Below are 18,366 nucleotides of genomic sequence, written 5' to 3'. Positions count from 1 at the left end.
AGTGAGTGAGAGTGTGGGTGAGTGTGTGAGAGTGTTGGTGAGTGTGTGAGAGAGTGCGGTTGAGTGTGTGAGAGAGTGTGTTAGAGAGTATGGTGAGACTGTGAGAGTGTGGGTGAGTGTGTGAGAGAGTGTGGTTGAGGCCTGGGAGTGTGGGTGAGTGTGTGAGAGAGTGTGGTGAGAGTGTAGGTGTGTGGGTGAGTGTGGGAGAGTGGGTGAGTGTGTGAGAGAGTGTGGTGAGACTGGGGGTGTGTGGGTGAGTGTGGGAGAGAGTGTGGTTGAGTGTGTGAGAGAGTGTGGTGAGACTGTGGGTGTGTGGGTGAGTGAGTGTGTGAGAGTGTGTGGTTGAGGCCTGGGAGAGCGGGTGGGTGAGACTGTGAGAGTGTGGGTGAGTGTGTGAGAGAGTGTGGTGAGACTGAGAGAGTGTGGTGAGACTGTGGGTGTGTGGGAGAGTGTGGTGAGACTGTGGGAGAGTGGGTGAGACTGTGGGTGTGTGGGTGAGTGTGGGAGTTTTAATGTAAGCTGTGTGCAATTGTCAGTGTAAGAGGCGTCTTTGTGTGTGTGTGGGCAGCGGCAGTATAGCGGTTAGCGCGCTGCGCTACGAACCCGGCGACCCAAGACCGATTCCCGTTCACGGCCAACACCGGTGACGATTGTCTAAACCGGTCATGGGCCTCCCCTAGGTCGACTCAGCCTCAAATGAGTACCTGGTGTGGTGTGTAAAACATCGCCACTTGGGAGACAAATGCGGCCGGGCCTGGTGCTGGCCACCCACCCCCTCGTGTGCAGGTGCTCGCTAACAGCACTTGCCCTAAAAGTATGCCAAGGTTACCTGGGGGATCTTTGTCTTTGTGTAAGACGTACTGCTCTTGCGACTGTTGTGCAACTGTCTGAGAGCGCGTGGTGTGTCATTGTCCATTATCTGAGAGTGGCTGTGAGTGTATGAGATTGGGTGAGTGTGTGTATGTGTCTGTGAGTTTGAGATTCGAGAGACGTTGAGAGCGAGCGTGGTTGCTGTGGCCACCCACCCCCCTCGTGTGCCGTGCCCGGCTTTTCCTAGATGCTTGCCACTCGCTAACAGCACTTGCCCCGAAAGTCTGTGAAGGCTACACGGGGGATGTTTGCATTTGCATGGAGGGGTAAGTGTAGCGGTTCGCGCACAGCGCTCCAAACCCGGTGATCCGAGTTGGAGTCTCGCTCACGGTCAATACCAGTGGCGAATATTCCAACCGGTGCTGGGCCTATACTAGGTCGACCCAGCCTTAAAAAAATGCGTACTTGGCACGGCGTTTACACACCTGCACTACAGATACAAATGTGGCTGGGCGTGCTATTGGTCACCCTCGTGTGTCGCGTTGGCCGTAGCTCCCTCACAGCCACTTCCCCCGGGAGCCGATTGACGGCTACGCGGGATTTAATATTTGTCCTGAAACGATTCCTTTCACGTGTGAGGCCCGCCACATTTGTTCTCGACACGTTCTGTGCGATCTTGGGAGAATCAACTCAGCCCCCGGGCAACATCCACGCAACGGGACAAAGGAGAAGGGGTGTGGGGGCATCTTTAATGAGACACCTCAAGAGTCACGTAGGTAAAAAATTTAAATTAATAAAAGTAAAATAAAAAATAAAAATCACGACGTTTTGGAGGCAACACAAGCTTCCGTCTTCAGGTGCTGTGACGGTTCCACCTGAAGACGGAAGCTTGTGTTGCCTCCGAAACGTCGTGATTTTTATTTTATTTTTATTTAACTTGTATTAATTTTAATTTTTTACCTACGTGACTTTACCGAAAAAAATCTAAGAATATGAATCCTTGCAGTCACGAAAGCTTCAAATCTAGAACACCTCAAGAGGTTGGAAGTTGTTAATCCCCTAGCCACCCCACCCCTTCCCCTCGTGAGTGGCTTTGCCTGACGCTGCCATCTGCCCTGGTAGGTGCGAGGAGCGAACCGAGTGCCTGAGACCGGATAAATCGCCGCGTAGGGATGACCTCCCAAGCGGCCCTGCGATGGAGGGTCACGGTGCAGGATGCTTGCTGTACGTGACATCAAGACAACGACATCGCCCCCCCCCCCCCCCATCTCAAGAGAGAGAATTCGTTCCGCAGAATTGGAAGGATTGCCCCCTGTAGCTTGCGCTGTGCGTAAAGTTTCCGCCTTTTCCGTTGTAGACCAAACCCCGGACATAATTGTATCAATCAGCCCTAGGTCTCTTACCGGAACAGTGCGACATCTTAAGAGAAATATTAACGCAACGCCCGTTACCAGATCTTGGTACAAATCAGTTCCTGCCCGCCGAACACAGACGCCAATTCCTGCGTGCTGTCCGCGTAAAACCCGGACAGGTGGCAACACGATTTATTAGCCAAGATACGCGAACCCGAGCCCTAACCCTAACCACAATAACCACACTCACCACACAGACACGAGCCCTAACCACACTCACCACCCTAACCACCCAGACACTAACCCTAACCATACTAACCACACTCACCACACAGGCACTAACCCTAACCACACTCACCACACTCACCACACAGACACTAACCCTAACCACACTCACCACACTCACCACACAAACACGAGCCCTGACCACACTCACCACACTCCCCACACAGACACGAGCCCTAACCACACTCACCACACTCACCACACAGACACTAACCCTAACCACACAGACACGAGCCCTAACCACACACACCACACTCACCACACAGACACTAACCCTAACCACACTCACCACACAGACACTAACCCTAACCCCGACCTTGATCCTGACCCTAGCCCTACTCGACTCAAAGCGTCCCCCCGAGTCACGTGATGTTCCCTGCCACTGTAGCCATGGTTACCCCCCCCCCCCTGCGGTGCATGGCACGGCAGTGGTTGCGACCCGGTCCACCCCTCCCCTCCCCTCCCGAGGAATGGAATGTTCCAAGGTGAACGCCTCCCTCACCTGTGTCGCCTTGGGGTGTCTGTGAGAGTGTGTGCGTGTGTGTGTGGGGAGCGGTAGTGTAGCGGTTAGCGCCCTGTGCTACGAACCTGGTGACCCGGTTCGATTCCCACTCACGGCCAACACCGGTGACAATTATCTGAACCGGTCCTGGGCCTCCCCTAGGTCGACTCAGCCCAAATTGAGTACCTGGTTCGGTGTGAAAGCATTGCCACTGGGGAGACAAAGGCGGCCAGGCGTGGTACTGGCCCACCCGCCCCCTCGTGTGCCGTGCTGGCCTTCATAGGTGCTCGCTAACAGCAATTGCCCCTATAGTCTGTTAAGGCTACACGGGGGATCTTTGTCTTTACGTGCGGGGAGCGGTAGTGTAGCGGTTAGCGCCCTGCGCTACGAAGACCGGCGACGCGAGTTCGATTCCAGCTCACGAATATCAAAACCTGTCCTGGTGAGATTGTGTTACGAGATTGGGGCCGTCTTCGCGTGTATGATCGTGAGATTTGGGCCGTCTTTCCTGTTGGTGATATTTTGAGACACACTGCGACATTTCCCATTAAGTGACAACACGCACAGCACCCAAATGAAATCACAAAGGTCAAATGTAACTCCATGATCAAACGAGCAAAAAAGGTCAAGATGCAAGCCTCCCAAAAGGTCATCCCGAAACACGAACACCAACCACGCGGTTACGTGTTTGACGGTGTGTATTAGTGGGTTGTGTGCGTTTTGCGTTAGTCAGGGACTCATATCGCGTTGCGTATCAGTGAGTAATGTCGTCGATATACGCGGACTCATGTCTTCAGAGCTGCTTCTTGTCGTGCTGAGTGTGTTCTCATTCCCCCACGCAACCCGTACCTCTGGTGAGCGCGGTCGGTTTGCGTGCCACCTCGCGAAAGAAGTTTAACATCAGTTAAGCAGGTGGTAGGTTGTCGTGAACAATATAATCCATTCATTATAATCATTCATAATACAGTAAAGTCACGTAGATAGAAAATTAACTTAAAGTAATAAAATAAATAATTGTTATACATTTGAATTTATTTTATTTCGTTGAATTTTTTTTATCTACGTGACTTTACCGAAAGAACCAAGAATATGAATTCCTGCAGTCACGACAGTTTTAAGTCAAAATTTCATAATACAAGTATAAATGTGTCGTAACCCCTCCACCACCCGACACGGCCAATCAGCAAGGGATTTGTCACGTAAACAAAACGCGCCAATTAGTGACTACGTCAGCCCACCGGTGTGTTGGAGAGTAAATCCACAACATTTACAAATTGAGTAGTACGACGTTTCGCTGGTAATTACATCCAGCATCATCAGGCGATTTGCCAGATTAGTGAAGCCCTCCACTTGCTTCCGGTCTTAAATAGAGCAGGATGACGTCATCACTGAACCCACCAGGTGCAGAGATCAGAGGTGGAGGAGTGGGGGGGGGCAAGGCCGTAGCCATGTAGTCAACATTGAGGGGGACCAAATCTTCCAGGGGGTCACCCCCCCCACAGAAAAAACTATCTAAATGTAAAAACGAATTTCCTGCCTAAAATATTAAAACATTCACTAACACATGGGATGGACTTTTGATTTATTTTGTACAATAATGTCTAATAGTGTATTGTATTACATTGCTCTGCTTTTTTTTTACCTTTTCTTATTTCATTGTATGTAATGGCAGATATTAGGGATGAATAAAGTACAACCAAAACCACAATCATATAAACAGATATCTATTTCTAGATTTGAAGCTTTCGTGACTGCAAGGATTCATATTCTTAGGTTTTTTCGGTAAACCGAACCTCACAAAAATAATATTCAGGGCCTGCCTTGGCTCCTCCCACCCTCAACCAGTATATATACAAGGACTGTTTTCTTCGAATTTCTCTCACTTGATACAGCTATCGTGCTGTGACGGTTCCACCTGAAGACGGAAGCTTGTGTTGCCTCCGAAACGTCGTGATTTTTATTTTATTTTTATTTTACTTTTATTAATTTATTTTTTTTATCTACGTGACTTTACCGAAAAAACCTAAGAATATGAAACAGATATCTATTTTATACCAATATATTGGGGGGGGGGAGATTTTGAGCACATTTGAATATTGGAGGGGATTTGTGTCCCCCCCAATATATATTATAATTACGGCCTTGGGGGTGGGGTCATTATAATTATATAATAGATTAGTAATAATTTAATTAGTATTGTGTTTCCTCGATAAGGAAGTGCTATTGTAAGATGTATTACTCAAGAATACGCCTCTAGGCCACACTAAGCCTGTAGATGTCAGAGCGGTTAAATTTATTAGAATTTCTCTCAATTTTAAATGGATTCTCGAATTAGTCTTGGACAGTAACAATTCGTTTTGCACAACACCGCAACGTTGAACTGAATGTTATCCGTAATAGGGGGTGCTTTAAAAAAAGCGTGAACACTTCTGAGAATTTGCAGCAACGCGACAAGAAATGTGCAGCCTTCGGCCTCTAGAGACCACCTGGAGAAGATTCCAGGCACGCGTTGACAACGATGGCGAACACGTGGAGACTGACTTTTTGAAACTATTAAACACATATTTGTTATCATGTTACAGTGTAGTATTATCCGTTCTTTGTCCATTAAAAACGATAGTCCCATATGAGTTTCGATTTAAAGCTTTCGTGACTGCAGGGATTCATCTTCTTGGTTCTTTCGGTAAAGTCACGTAGAAGGGAAATAATAAAATAATAAAAATAAAACAATAAAAGAATTCTCACGACGTTTGAGTGTTAACATCTTTTTGGAGCACGCTGTATGAGAGTTTTCTTTTTTTAGGGTTACATCGCGTAAATATAAATGTGTCGTGAAACCCACACACCACCCGACACAGCCAATCCGCGTAAGGCGTGTCCCGTACACAAACCGTGCCAATTAGTTACGATACTCTTAGGTTTTTTCGGTAAAGTCACGTAGGTCAAAATAATTATAATAAAATAATAATAAATGAAAATAGCTCAATTAAATCACGACGTTTCGGAGGCAACACAAGTCTCCGTCTTCAGGTGGGACCGTCACAGCTAAATTTACTGTAACAAGTGAGGAGAAATCCAAGAGATTTAATTGAGTTATTTTCACTTATTATTATTTTTTGACCTACGTGACTTTACCGAAAAAACCTCAGAGTATGAATCATTGCAGTCACGAAAGCTTCACATCTAGAATTAGTTACGAGTTCATCAAACCGCCGTGCTGCGCTTCTTAATGACGTACAATACGTATGGGGGGGGGGGTGTCAGCATTTTTCCTGCACGGTATCCGCGCCGCAGCCTTTGTGGACTCGCGCGGGGGCGAGGCACCCGGCCCGAAGCCGCGCCACCCACATCCCCCGCGTTTTGTCGACAGTCTGTCGAAGATTCACCGGGGCGTGACTGTGGCGCATGTCTGTGGCGGGGGAGCGGTAGTGTCGTGCATTAGGGCGCAGCGCTACAGACCCTGCGAGCCGAGTTTCGATCGCCGCTCACGGCCAACGCGTCAAGTGACGATTTTGAACCGGTCCTAGGCCTTTCCCTAGGTGGAGTCAGCCTTAAATGAGTACCTGGTGTGGTGTGCGTGAACATCGTCACTAGGGAGACAAAGGCGGTCGGGCGTGGAGAGCCGTTACGGTCTTCATCGGTGCTCGCTAACAGCACTTGCTCCGACGGTCTGCTCAGGCTATACGGGGGATCACTGTCTTTGTCTTATCTGTGTGTGCGTATGAATTAAATTGCATACATTCCAAGCACATTGGGTCATGTCTGACATTTATCCACAGCAGTGTCGTCTGTGTGCGTGCATTGTGCCCAGCGACAGATAATACTCGTAGCACAAGTAGCTACACCTGTAGCTACGGGCCCCACACGTTTAAGGGCCCAGCGCTAACCGCTCTCAAGCTATCAATTCCGGTTGAGTGATTATGCACTTGCTCTATTAATATAGTACTATACCGCCTTCAAGTTTAATGAATGACTGGGTGTTTAAGGTTAGCGATTTGTGGTATTATCTGGCCGTAAAGCAAATGAGAAAATACATTTACTTTACAATGCAAGTAAATATGTAATATTTATTTATTTAGGGCCCCTTTATAAAAATATGCTACAGGCCCTGCACTAGCTTAATCCGGCACTGAGTGTATGATATGAGTGTGCGTGTGTGCAGCCTGTGTGCAGAGGGTATTAGGTGCTACAAACCCGGCCAACACCAGTGACGATTATGTGAACCGGTGCTGGCCCTTCCCTAGATCGACTCAGCCTCTGTCGAGTACCTGGTGCGATGTGTAAACATCATCAGGTGCTGGACACCAATCCCCTCGGCCTTCATAGGTGCTCGCTCACAGCACTTGCCAGGCTGTTAAAGGCTATACAGGGGTTCTTTATCTTTGTTGTGCGCATTATGTATAGTACAGGCAATATGTATACACGTGTTATACATATGCACAAGATAAATACAAAATTCCCCCGTATAGCCTTAACCGACTGTTGGGGCAAGTGCTGTTAGCGAGCACCTATGAAGGCCGGCACGGAACACGAGGGGGTGGGTGACCAGCACCACGCCCGGCCGCTTTTGTCTCCCCAACGGCGATGTTTACACGCCGCACCAGCTTCATAGCGCAGCGTTTCGCTAACCACAGCACTGCCGCTCCCCACACACACACCCACAACGCCCACCCACAACACGCACACACACACAGCACCCGCATGTGCCACACGCACAGTTGTGAGGTCTCCTTCTCTTCGGCACGTGGCGTTTATATTTGGATTTTCCAATCGACACTGCCGAGCGAAATTCTCCCGCCACGCCATCACCATCACCACCACCACCACCACCCCATCGCTTTGTCTCGTGCCACACCGCACATCACGACTCTCTCGCTCGCTCCATCCACAGTGGCAGCGGTGGCAAGCTGCAGGGGCGGGGGGGGGAAGTAACTGAGTGAGAGCCGCAGCGGTGGCTCGGAGATGCGAATTGCCCCGCCTGGTATGCAAGGAGAGATCGTGGGTTTCGATCCCGGCCCTGACGCCTATTGTCTATTTGGAGTTTGCGTGTCTCTCTCTCTCTTTCTCTCTCCTCGTGGTCGCGTGGATTTTTCTCGTTTTTTTTTCTACCTCTCCGCATTTATAAACGCGCGTTTCGAGTTTTTTTGGCTGCTATGCATTTCCCGCACGATGATGAGCCACTTCGCCGGGCCATCATTTGTGGCGAGGTCGCCACGTAGCTCAGTGGGCATTACCTGGTCAAATAAAATATAGTTCATAGTTTAATTGCCGAGGCCTCAGAAGTAGTTCTGCGGTGTCACCTTCCACTGGCCTGTTCTCCAACACGCGGTGATGTCACGACTCGCAATAGGACATCACAATAATACAATTTGCGTATTTGTCTCGGACAACTACGCCAAGTACCAGAAATATATTTCACGAGGGTTAATTTTTTTAATATTTTAAGATGTTTTCAGCCGATGAATTACGAGTCGTGTTTATTATTCACCTGTGGAGGAGGAAACCGGAGCACCCGCAGAAAACCCACGCCTTGCGCGCGAGGGGAGGGGGCAACACTCGATCCCCGTACAGACGGAAACAGATGAATATCAGTCCACTCTCTGTCCCTCCTTTTCCTGGCGAGCCCAGGGTATGGAACCTCCTCGATGCTCCCCCGGAGGGAAGGGAGTTTCACTACATGTCTGTGTGTGACCCACCAACCCTCGTTGCAGCAACAGTGCTGGAGTACAAGCAACCGCGTGCAGCTTAGCCGCCGCCATCCGGCAACGATGCCAACAGCACAATTTGAATTACATTGAGAGAAAACTAAAAACACTCCAGAAAGATGTTTAATCATTAAATAAAAACCCAACGTGTGATACACGGAGGGCGAGCGGGGGGCAGCAGTGGCGTTTCATCGCTTCGCGCGACACGTGCCCTGTAATTCCCGAACCGTGGGGGGCGGGGGGGGGGGTAGCGAGGCATTGGGGGTTTTGTTGCAAAGTTCAACTCTAAATTGCGTGCGCAGAACGCTCATTAAATAGAAACGAAAAAATACAATCCACAGCAGGGGGATAGTTCAGACAATGCCACGCTCGTTCGCAATCATCCCCCTTGGCAGGGTCCTGGGTACGGTGTGTTTCTGTATTTAACACATTCCTGCGGAGGGAGCTGGTAGGAACGTTGGGTTGCTCGGTCAATGGCCAGGGTCAACGGCGGCGTGGTGTATTCCGCAAATATGCCCGACTGTGAGGGCGGGAACAAGTCGGCGTGAGTAGGTTAAACGTTGAGTTTTATGAGGGCACCATGGGGTGACCAGCCCCTCCCCTCCCCACCCAGCCCCACCCTCCCCTCCCCACCCAGCCCCACCCTCCCCTCCCCACCCAGCCCCACCCTCCCCTCCCCACCCAGCCCCACCCTCCCAGCCCCACCCTCCCCTCCCCAACCAGCCCCACCCTCCCCACCCAGCCCCACCCTCTCCTCCCTCCCCTCCCCACCCAGCCCCACCCTCCCCTCCCACCCCCCCCACCCAGCCCCACCCCCCCCACCCAGCCCCACCCTCCCCACACAGCCCCTCCCTGCACGACGGACACAATAATCCCATGTGGGCTGGTGTAACCAGGAGGTTCCTACCAATATATACATACACATAGTGCAGTGGTTAATATATGGACCTTTAGTCAATATTGAACTCACGTTTTGCCTGTGGGAGGAAACCGCACCGCTAGGAGGCCACAAGAAAGAGGAAAACGCTCACAAGTCCGCACGCAAGGGCTCAGCAAATCCACGCGCTACTTCATTATTTATAGTGTGACCACGATCACACGTGAGATGTTTCCTTAAGACGATCTATGCTCGTACGCTTGTGTCGACGAAACTAAAAGCCTACAACTCTCGCAGCGCAGGGCAGTCTGCGCACCCCCCAACAAGGGTACGCGGAAGCGGATATCACAGAGTTCCGTCTGAGATCCCCCTTTTCCCACAGCTGTAAATCGGCCCAACAAAAGTGCGACCGTGTCTTCTCCCCAATCGTAGCGCCACCGTCACATCACAGACGGTCCCCGCTCGCATCACACACTCACAGCAGCAGCAGCAGTTTGGGACAGTCTTTTTTTTATTGGTGTTATTATTCTTATTATCAACATTACGCGTGTCTTCGTGCACGTGCGTGTCCCCGTGCAGTGGGCCGGGGGGTTCCATGCCGTCACGAATTCACGTCACGCGCAAACGACAGTCGCGGGCGGGCGCCGCGCTATTTAAACGACGAGACAATCAACTAAACGCAAGTCAGCAGCAGCATCAGCAAGTTCTCGAAGAAGCGAGCGCGTTAATTCAACTACGTAGCGCGTTACACGCCCGCCCGCCGAGCCACAAAGACGACGGGTGGCAATTCGCCAGCGTTTTTTTAAATTCACCACAGGACGCACATGCCACGTGCACACGTGTGCGCTTCACAACCAGCTTGGGAAGGCGGAGGGGGGGACATCCATGCACCCGCTGTGACGTCCTCTGCGGGCGAGCACGTGCCGAAAGATGGAGGTGGATGGATGGACGTCACAATGAACGGTCGACGGCGATGACCAAAACGCGCGGTGAGAATTCGCCAGCGACTTTCCCTTCCTTCCTTCCTTCTGCTCGATTACCGTCCCTCCCCTCCCCCAGCAGTCTGCTGCCCACGTCCTACAGCTCTACCCGACGAAGTTGGTGGGGCGAAGGGTGGTTGTGGTTCGGGTGTTTGACATCGTAAGGGTCAAAATCGGGAGTCGGGAACCCGCGTGACGGACTTGACTCGGGCGCGTGCTCCCAGCGACACACGCGAGTTGTCATCGTCGTCGGGAACACGAACAGAGGCGATGGGGGGGGGGCACAGGGAGCTCTGGGGGGCATGGGGTGGGGGTGGTTCGGGGCAGGACCCCCAACGCATCTTCTTGTCGTGTGCCGAAGCACCGTGTGGGTTGGTGTTACCCCAATCGCAGCACTCGGCGACCTCCCACGTGTCATATAATAATGGTCGTTTATAGATTTTGTTAACAGTTCAGTATTGTCAAATCCTTGCAGCGTTTAGAAGTGACAGACAGCAAGCTACGTAAAAATGAAAGCAAAAAATGAGGTATAGATACAAAGGTGGTGGGGGGGGGGGGAATAGGAGGGGGGAAATATGGGCATTTAAGAGTGGGGGCGCAAACATGTACACTTTTATTATTACATACAGACGTTGCAGCTTTTGTCTCGTTAGTTACGTTGTCTTGGCGTGTTGGTTAGTTAACGTGTGTTCGATAACTCGTCTGTAACACACGCACACACGTGCACACTCGCCACGACCAAGCGAGCAAAAGGCAGGCTCTGTAACGAGCCTTCATCACTGCCTTACGACCACATCAACAACAACAACGATCATAAGAATGAATTAACCGACCTCCTCCCCTCCTCCGATAGAGGCAACTCACTTCTACTACAAGTCTAACGCGGCAACAAGAACAGTGAACCACCACGAGACGGAGAGAGAGAGAGATCGGTAAATGCTCGGCGAGTGTGAGCCGCTGAATCTCGTTACTCTCCGCTATTGCAGCAACGAGACGCGAAGTCCGACTCCGCATCACGCGTTCACGGCGGGGAAGAGGCTCACATCGGGAGGGACGTCGTCTCGAACCGTTCCGTTCCACGCACAGCGGTTCACGACGAATAATGGCTACACGGGCGGCGAGAATGTTAACTACCTTGCCTGGTTATGCAGGAGGTCGTTGGTTTCAGCGATTCCCGACCCTGACGCCTGCTGTATATTTTGAGGTTTGCGTGTCCCTCTCTCTCTCTCCCCGTGGTCGCGTGGATTTTTCGCCCGGTCCTCCGGTTTTTCCACTCCACGTTAAGAATCAACGTGCGCTTAGAGCATCTCTGGCTGCTATACATTGCTACACGATGAGCCACTTCGTCCAGCTATTAGTTGTGGCCAGTTCGCTTCTGAAAAAAAGAGAGCTACAGGAGATAGCTCAGTTGGGGCCTTACCTGGGGAAAATAAAAACATTTTAGAGTTCAGACAAATCGGCGGAAATCGATCACTGCCGGTTACCCATCGCTCGACTCATCACAACGCGAATGCCCGATGGGCGTTCATTTAATCGCCGTTGGGATTTTAAATCCATCGACGATTAACGACGGTTAAGGGAGATGGCAAGTACAGCAAGTGGGTCGTTTCGTCAACCCATTCGTGGCGTGAACCGCTGAGTGTTTTTTTATCCAACTTGTATATATTTTTATCTTAACGCGTGTTATGTACACGTGGATGTTAAACGGTGAATCGACGCATCGTTTAGATTATCTTTGGGTTACAGTGTCACCCCCCCCCCCCCCGCGTATTTAACGCTAAAACCGAGAACTTACTTACACCCATAAACAAAGACCCCCCGTGTAGCCTCAGCAGACTGTTGGGGAAAAGTGCTGTTAGCGAGTAGCACCGATAAAGGCCTGAACGCCACACGAGGGGGGGGTGACCAACACCACGCCCGGTCGCCTTTGTCTCCCTAAGTGGCTATGTTTATGCATCGCACCAGGTACTCATTTGAGGGTAAGTTGATCTCCGGGAGGGCCCACGACCGGTTAAGATAATCGTCGCCGTTGTTGGCCCTGAGCGCGGAAATTAAACTCGGGTCGCCAGGTTCGTAGTGCAGTGCGTAAACCACTACACTGCAGCTACCCCACACATTACACACCGACGCTTATGCACATCAACAGCACATATTGGCCCGGAGTCTCCCCTAGGTCTAACCAACTTCAAATGAGCACCTGGTGCGGCGCAAAAAAAAAAAATCAGCACTGGGGAGACAAAGGCGGCCGGGAGGCGTGGTGCTGGCCACCAGCTCGTTGTATGGTGTGCCGGCCTTTGCTGCCCGTTCATAACATTCGCCCCAACAAGTCTGGACTGTACTTCACCGATGTATTCGTGCTGTTTTTAATGCATGTATGCGTTCTCTCCTAACTTTAAATATCTATATTACGTGCGACGAATGATATGTACGTATGTATTTATCAAGTGATTTAAAACAAACAAAAACATAAATTCCCATTTTCCAACACTGTAATGCAGGACTCAAAATCTCAGCCGGGTCTGTCTGGGTCGAGAAACCGAACACAAATTCCCCGCGCACGGCGCGTCAACCACGTCCATTATAGCCCCTCTCTCCCTCTCTCTGTGCCCGTGGCTACCCCGTGACATCGGGGAATATACAGCCAGTGGTCGGGTAACAACACAAATATCCAGTGAGAAATTTAAAGTCCTGCACATTGTGCACGTGTGCGCGTGTGTGTGTGTACGTGTAACAACAAGAAACACACACACAGTACAACACATAGCTAGCAGATAACCCCTGACCACCGCGATACAGGGATTTGCATTTCCAGTTGTAGCCAATATTTTCGCCTTCCGGCGAAGAGACACACGTGACTGAACGTGAACACACCTAAGCCCCGGTGTCGCCTTTCAACAGACCGTTTCGTGTACGTGCTGTGAACGAGCACACCCCATGTATGAATGCCGGCACGGCACGCGAGAGGATGGCGTGGCCAGCACCACGCTTTCCCGGCCGCCTTTGTCTCCCCAGTGCTGCTAGTTACACAGCGCGGACCAGGGCAAGTCATTCAAAGCCGAGTCGAAAGACCGAAGAGACCCCCAGGGACCGGTTCAAATATTCGCCACTTATTGGTCGTGACACGCGGTTTTGAACTCTGGTCGCCGTTTTCGTAGCGCAGCTCACTAACCACTGCACTACCGCTCCCCGCATACACACACGTGCATGCACACACACACAAACGCACAAGCCTACACAATCATACGAACACATCCACGGAGATTTGAGAGCACCTGGGCTCACCTGAAAATACGTCTAACCTGCACACAGAGCACGTGGGGAACGCTCTCCTTCACAGACCTCCCGAGCAAACACACGGGCGCACACACACACACGGCATAGGGGGTAAACACCCTAACACGCCTGTACCTCCACACACCTTCGCAGCACACCTGGGTGCACACCACCTGTTGCCTACACACACCTGAACACGTTTTATTGTACGCGGACCCGAATACGCCGTGCGTCTACACAAAACCATCACACACCAACACACTTCTGTACACCGAACGGGCACACGCGCTCACGCATATTCACATAAACATACAAAGGTCCGCCCCCCGTGTAGCCTTTAACAGACTGCTGGGGAAAGTGTTCTTCGCGAGCACCGACGAAGGCGGGTACGGCACACGAGGTGGTATGGGCCAGTACCACACCCGGACCGCCTTTGTCTCCCCAGCGGCTGTTGTTTACACACCGCACCGGGTACTCATTTAAGGCTGAGTCGACCTAGCGGACGCCCAGGAGCGGTTCAGATATTCGTCACCGATGTTGTCTGTGAGCGGGAATCACAGAGAAAAAAAAGGACTCGGGTCGGCGGGTTTGTAGTACAGCAGCGTGGGATCACCACTGCACTAGCGCACACACACACACACACCTGGCACGCACACACCTGGCACACACACACACACCTGGCACGCACACACCTGGCACACACACACACACACACCTGGCACGCACACACCTGGCCGTTGCCTAAATACGCGGAGCAAAGCGGCACGCGGCGTGGCTCGCAAAAGCACGGCGCTCCTAACCCGCGGGGTGACCCACAGCGTGCACGTTCATCGCCGTGACGACTGATTAAGGGGCGAGGGGGGGGAGAGGAGAGAGAGGAGATGGCGAAGGGGGTGGATGTTCGAACGGCAACCGAGTAGAGACTCATCCCGAAAGGAGGATTCGGCGAAACGCGAATCGGTGAAACCGATTTTGAGACGCGCATCCATATTTTGTTCTTTCCGTCCGCGTTAAACAGAGAGGAGACGTCGAGTGCGCGTGGGAGCCACCGAGCCCCGAGGCGGCGGCGATCCGGAACGCGCCGCAAGCGACCCGCGGTCACGGATGGGGGGCGTCCCCTGGGGTCGATTCGTGCTTTAGCCCCGCCCACCGCCGCCGCCATCACCGATGCATCGTCGTCCGTCTCCGTTAGACCGGTGGGGGGGAGGGGGGTCAGCCAACCTGCGGCTCTGGAGGCGCGTGCAGTTCTTTACTGACAGCTTCGTGACACTGAGTGCGTGTCTGTTTATTTGCATTCGCATGCATTGCGGCTCTTTGACATTGTGAGTTTTTGCGCACCGAATTTGTCCCAAAAAAACCCGTGGCTCTTCTTGACAATTTGGTTGCCGGTCCCCCTGCGGCGTTCGACATTGCGTCTTGCCCGTCGCAAGCTCCCGAGTCGGGCACCCCCCCCCCTCCCAACCCCGTGTGCGGCAGCGTCTCCCCCATCACGCGCGGCGTGTCCGCACATCGGAGACAAACTCACAACTCTGACGCGCGCGGGGTTCCGTCAAGACCCCCGCGCGTTATCGTCAAGCGTGCAAATCGATTTTTTGTCGATCGACCAAGAATTTCATCCGTAGTGGGCAGAGCCGTTGGGTCTCGAAGCTATTTGAAGGTGTTTCCCGTCGGCGATACCGATGGTTGCTGCTGTTGCTGCATGCGGACCTCCCGTTATTCAAATGCTGCATCAGCACAACGATAATTAGCAAGTTATCAACGAGACGAAAACAATTATACATTTAAACGAAGCATAAATAATATCGTTACCTCCCTCCCCAAAAGGCGGGCAATCAGGACGGGTTATGGAAAACGTCCCAATGTTAGGTCTGGGACTTACATTTCCAATGTATATTGGGAACCCGGCACGGCACATCGGGCTCACCACACCTCTGGCGCCTTCGATGGCTGTGGCTACTCGTATCACGTGGCCCACACGCTCGCGTCGATGCCCATTGAATATTCAGCGAGAAATCCAATCCCTGGTTCGATTGATTAATAACGTACGAGCGATCCATTTATAGACCGCCTTAAACCGTCTTTCTCGGCAGGCGATGAGATATCTTGAGAAAGTGAAGAGAACATTTAAAACATTTCATGAGTTCTGCTGAGAACGGTGGGAGGCATGCAGAGGCATTTTCTCTCATTTCTCATAGTTTTAAATGTCGTGAGTGTCCTACAAATGTTAAAGGCGCAGCCCTGCAATTGCTTGCGTCACTGCTGGCGCAAGGGCCTCCTCACAGAGGGAGCTCTGGAGTGCCACCACCAGGCGGCCTCTATAAACGAATCACCACCAGACATTGGAAATCTCAGTGTCCATGTTTGTGTGTGGATGCCCCACGGGGTGGCTATTTATGACGACCCGGCTCACGGCAACACTCCACCGGCGCGCGAGTGCGTGCGCGAGCATGTGCGTGCGCGCGTGTCTGCGTGTGCGCACCAACCACAGCATCATCATCACGGCGCGTCGACAAACCATGCCGCCCGTTTCCACGAGCAGCGCGATGGTGGCGATTGCGCCGATGACGCAAGCGGTTTCAATCCGTCACTCGTGCGGAACGGCGCACATTCATCCCCCGCCGGCACTGCGGTGACGCCGGACCGCCGTCGGTCAAGCGCACGGAAAACCATCGGCGGACGACCGGAATTAGCGACGACACTGCCTCGATGTTATTGGCCGACGCGTAACTCCCCACTGCCCCCCACCCCCCATCTCATCGCGTCCGAGCGTTCATGCCTCCCCGGTGGGGCGTGACGCGAGTGCGGTGGTGCGCGGCGGCGGTGGTGTCACGAGGGTTGAGACCATGTTTCATCTTGCGAGCTTCTCGAAAAAGTAATCGCAACTCCGTCCCATCTGTTAAATACAATCCATGACCCCGAAAAAATATAACGTTAACTCTTAACGAGTATATTCAACACCTACCCTCCTCGCCTTGACGGCATCAACCTTAACGCTCCACTCTAACCTCCCAACAAAGCCTAAACCGTCAGCCTAACTCTTAAAACGTTACCCTAAATACACGTAAGGGCGGTAAATCTTCAACCTCCGTCTTCAAAGTGCAAAACCCGCGGTGGGGGGGGGGGGAAGGGGGGGTTGTGGGACTGTGAGACAGACCCAGGAAGGGGGATGGTGGTGGCACCTGCTTCTTTTCCACTGGCACAACCGAGCCGTGCTGGGGCCATGCCGAGCCATCCCAGCATGGCTCGGGAGGCGCCGGGGGGGGTTATTTTTCCACTGCAGAGGCAGAGCCGTGCCGCCAGCGTCACGTACGGTGAACGAGTGGAAGACATCTGCACGTCGAACTTATTTTGCACCGTACATAGCCAACCGTGCTAGTCGGGGGTGCGACACAGCGCCCGGACGTGGCGTCCTCGGTGTAACCCGACGTCGCGCGCGAAATTAACGCATGGAGACGCATGGCGATGACGCGGTGACGACGCGCACCGTGAATGCGTCGTTAGGTCCGCCCCTGGCGCTGCTTGACCCCGAGCCAAACTATAAAGTCTGGCTCGGGTTCTAGTTCGGGTTCTGGCTCGGCTCCGCGAAGAGCCAGTGGGAAACCGCCCTGTTCCCCGCGTGCTGGCTGGGCTCGGGTGTGCCAGTGGGGGGAAAAAACCGGGGGGGGGGGGGGGGGTTAGTAGAGGCGACGATGAAAGTTGCGGGGCGGTTGACAACCGATGCGGCGCGCCGGCCACACCCAACGCGCTCGCCTAGCGGCGCGCCGCTTGCGCCGCGCCGCTTGCGCCATCGAGCATCACGACGGCTGGCCGACAGACGGCCCCACGGTCCCACGGTCCCACGGCCACACGGCCCCACGGCCACACGGCCCCACGGCCCCACGCGCAGCGGCAGATCGCAAAGCGGCAGGCGGCGGAGAGGGAGGGGACAGCACAGCCAGCCTGGCCGCGTTTAGTGTTGGTCTGAACAGACCCGAGTGACGAGAGCCCCGCTACAGCACTGTGGTACACAGCTTCACAAGTAAATCCTCACGAGCGACAGAGATAGAGAGAATATTCAACTTCTACAATAATTTTACATTGACAATATTTACAATCGTGTTCCTTTTCTTTTTTCCCCCGCTTACTTACTCGAGTTCTGCTTTTCTTAAAACAGATTATTATTTTTAAACTGATCGTTTTCATTTACATTTACGGTTTCCCCCCCAACCCCCCCCCCCCCCCATCTATTTTTCGTTGCTCTTCGCTTCCGTCTTCAACTACATTCACAACTCGGGGGACGCGTCCACGGATTTTTCCCAGCAGCAAAACGACGCGCGACGGATCGCGGCGCGGTGGCGAAGGATGAAGCGTGACAGTCGACACTCAAAACGATAACGGGCGGGGGGCGCGGGGAATAAAAAAAATAATAAACAGTGGGTGTCCGAGCGCAGGAGACGCCGGTTCCCCGCGAGCGGTGGACAGCGCCGGCGGCTCCAACGTCGGCAGACATCGTCAGTTCCTCGCCTCCGTCCTAGCGGGAAGGTGGCGCATGGAGAGAGAAAAGCGAACACGGAACGGCGCGCGATTAGGCGACAGGGGTGGG

The 18,366-nt window shown here is 52.7% G+C and overlaps 1 protein-coding gene across 6 annotated transcripts in view; it reads right to left on the bottom strand.

Annotated features, from left to right (window-relative positions):
* Nucleotides 1-10,024: 10,024 nt before the first annotated feature.
* Nucleotides 10,025-18,366, bottom strand: part of LOC144948635 (uncharacterized) — a 74,628-nt gene continuing 66,286 nt past the window's right edge. For all 6 annotated transcript variants that reach the window (XM_078878255.1, XM_078878252.1, XM_078878250.1 and 3 more), the window contains one exon: nt 10,025-18,294. The gene's annotated coding sequence lies outside the window, so the exon portion shown is untranslated. The remainder of the gene's footprint in view (nt 18,295-18,366) is intronic.

This window comes from Lampetra fluviatilis, chromosome 50 (genome assembly GCF_964198595.1).
Source record: "Lampetra fluviatilis chromosome 50, kcLamFluv1.1, whole genome shotgun sequence".
Lineage (NCBI taxonomy): Eukaryota > Metazoa > Chordata > Hyperoartia > Petromyzontiformes > Petromyzontidae > Lampetra > Lampetra fluviatilis.
Note: the sequence above shows the minus strand (reverse complement) of the source record. Positions and strands in the feature narration are given on the sequence as shown.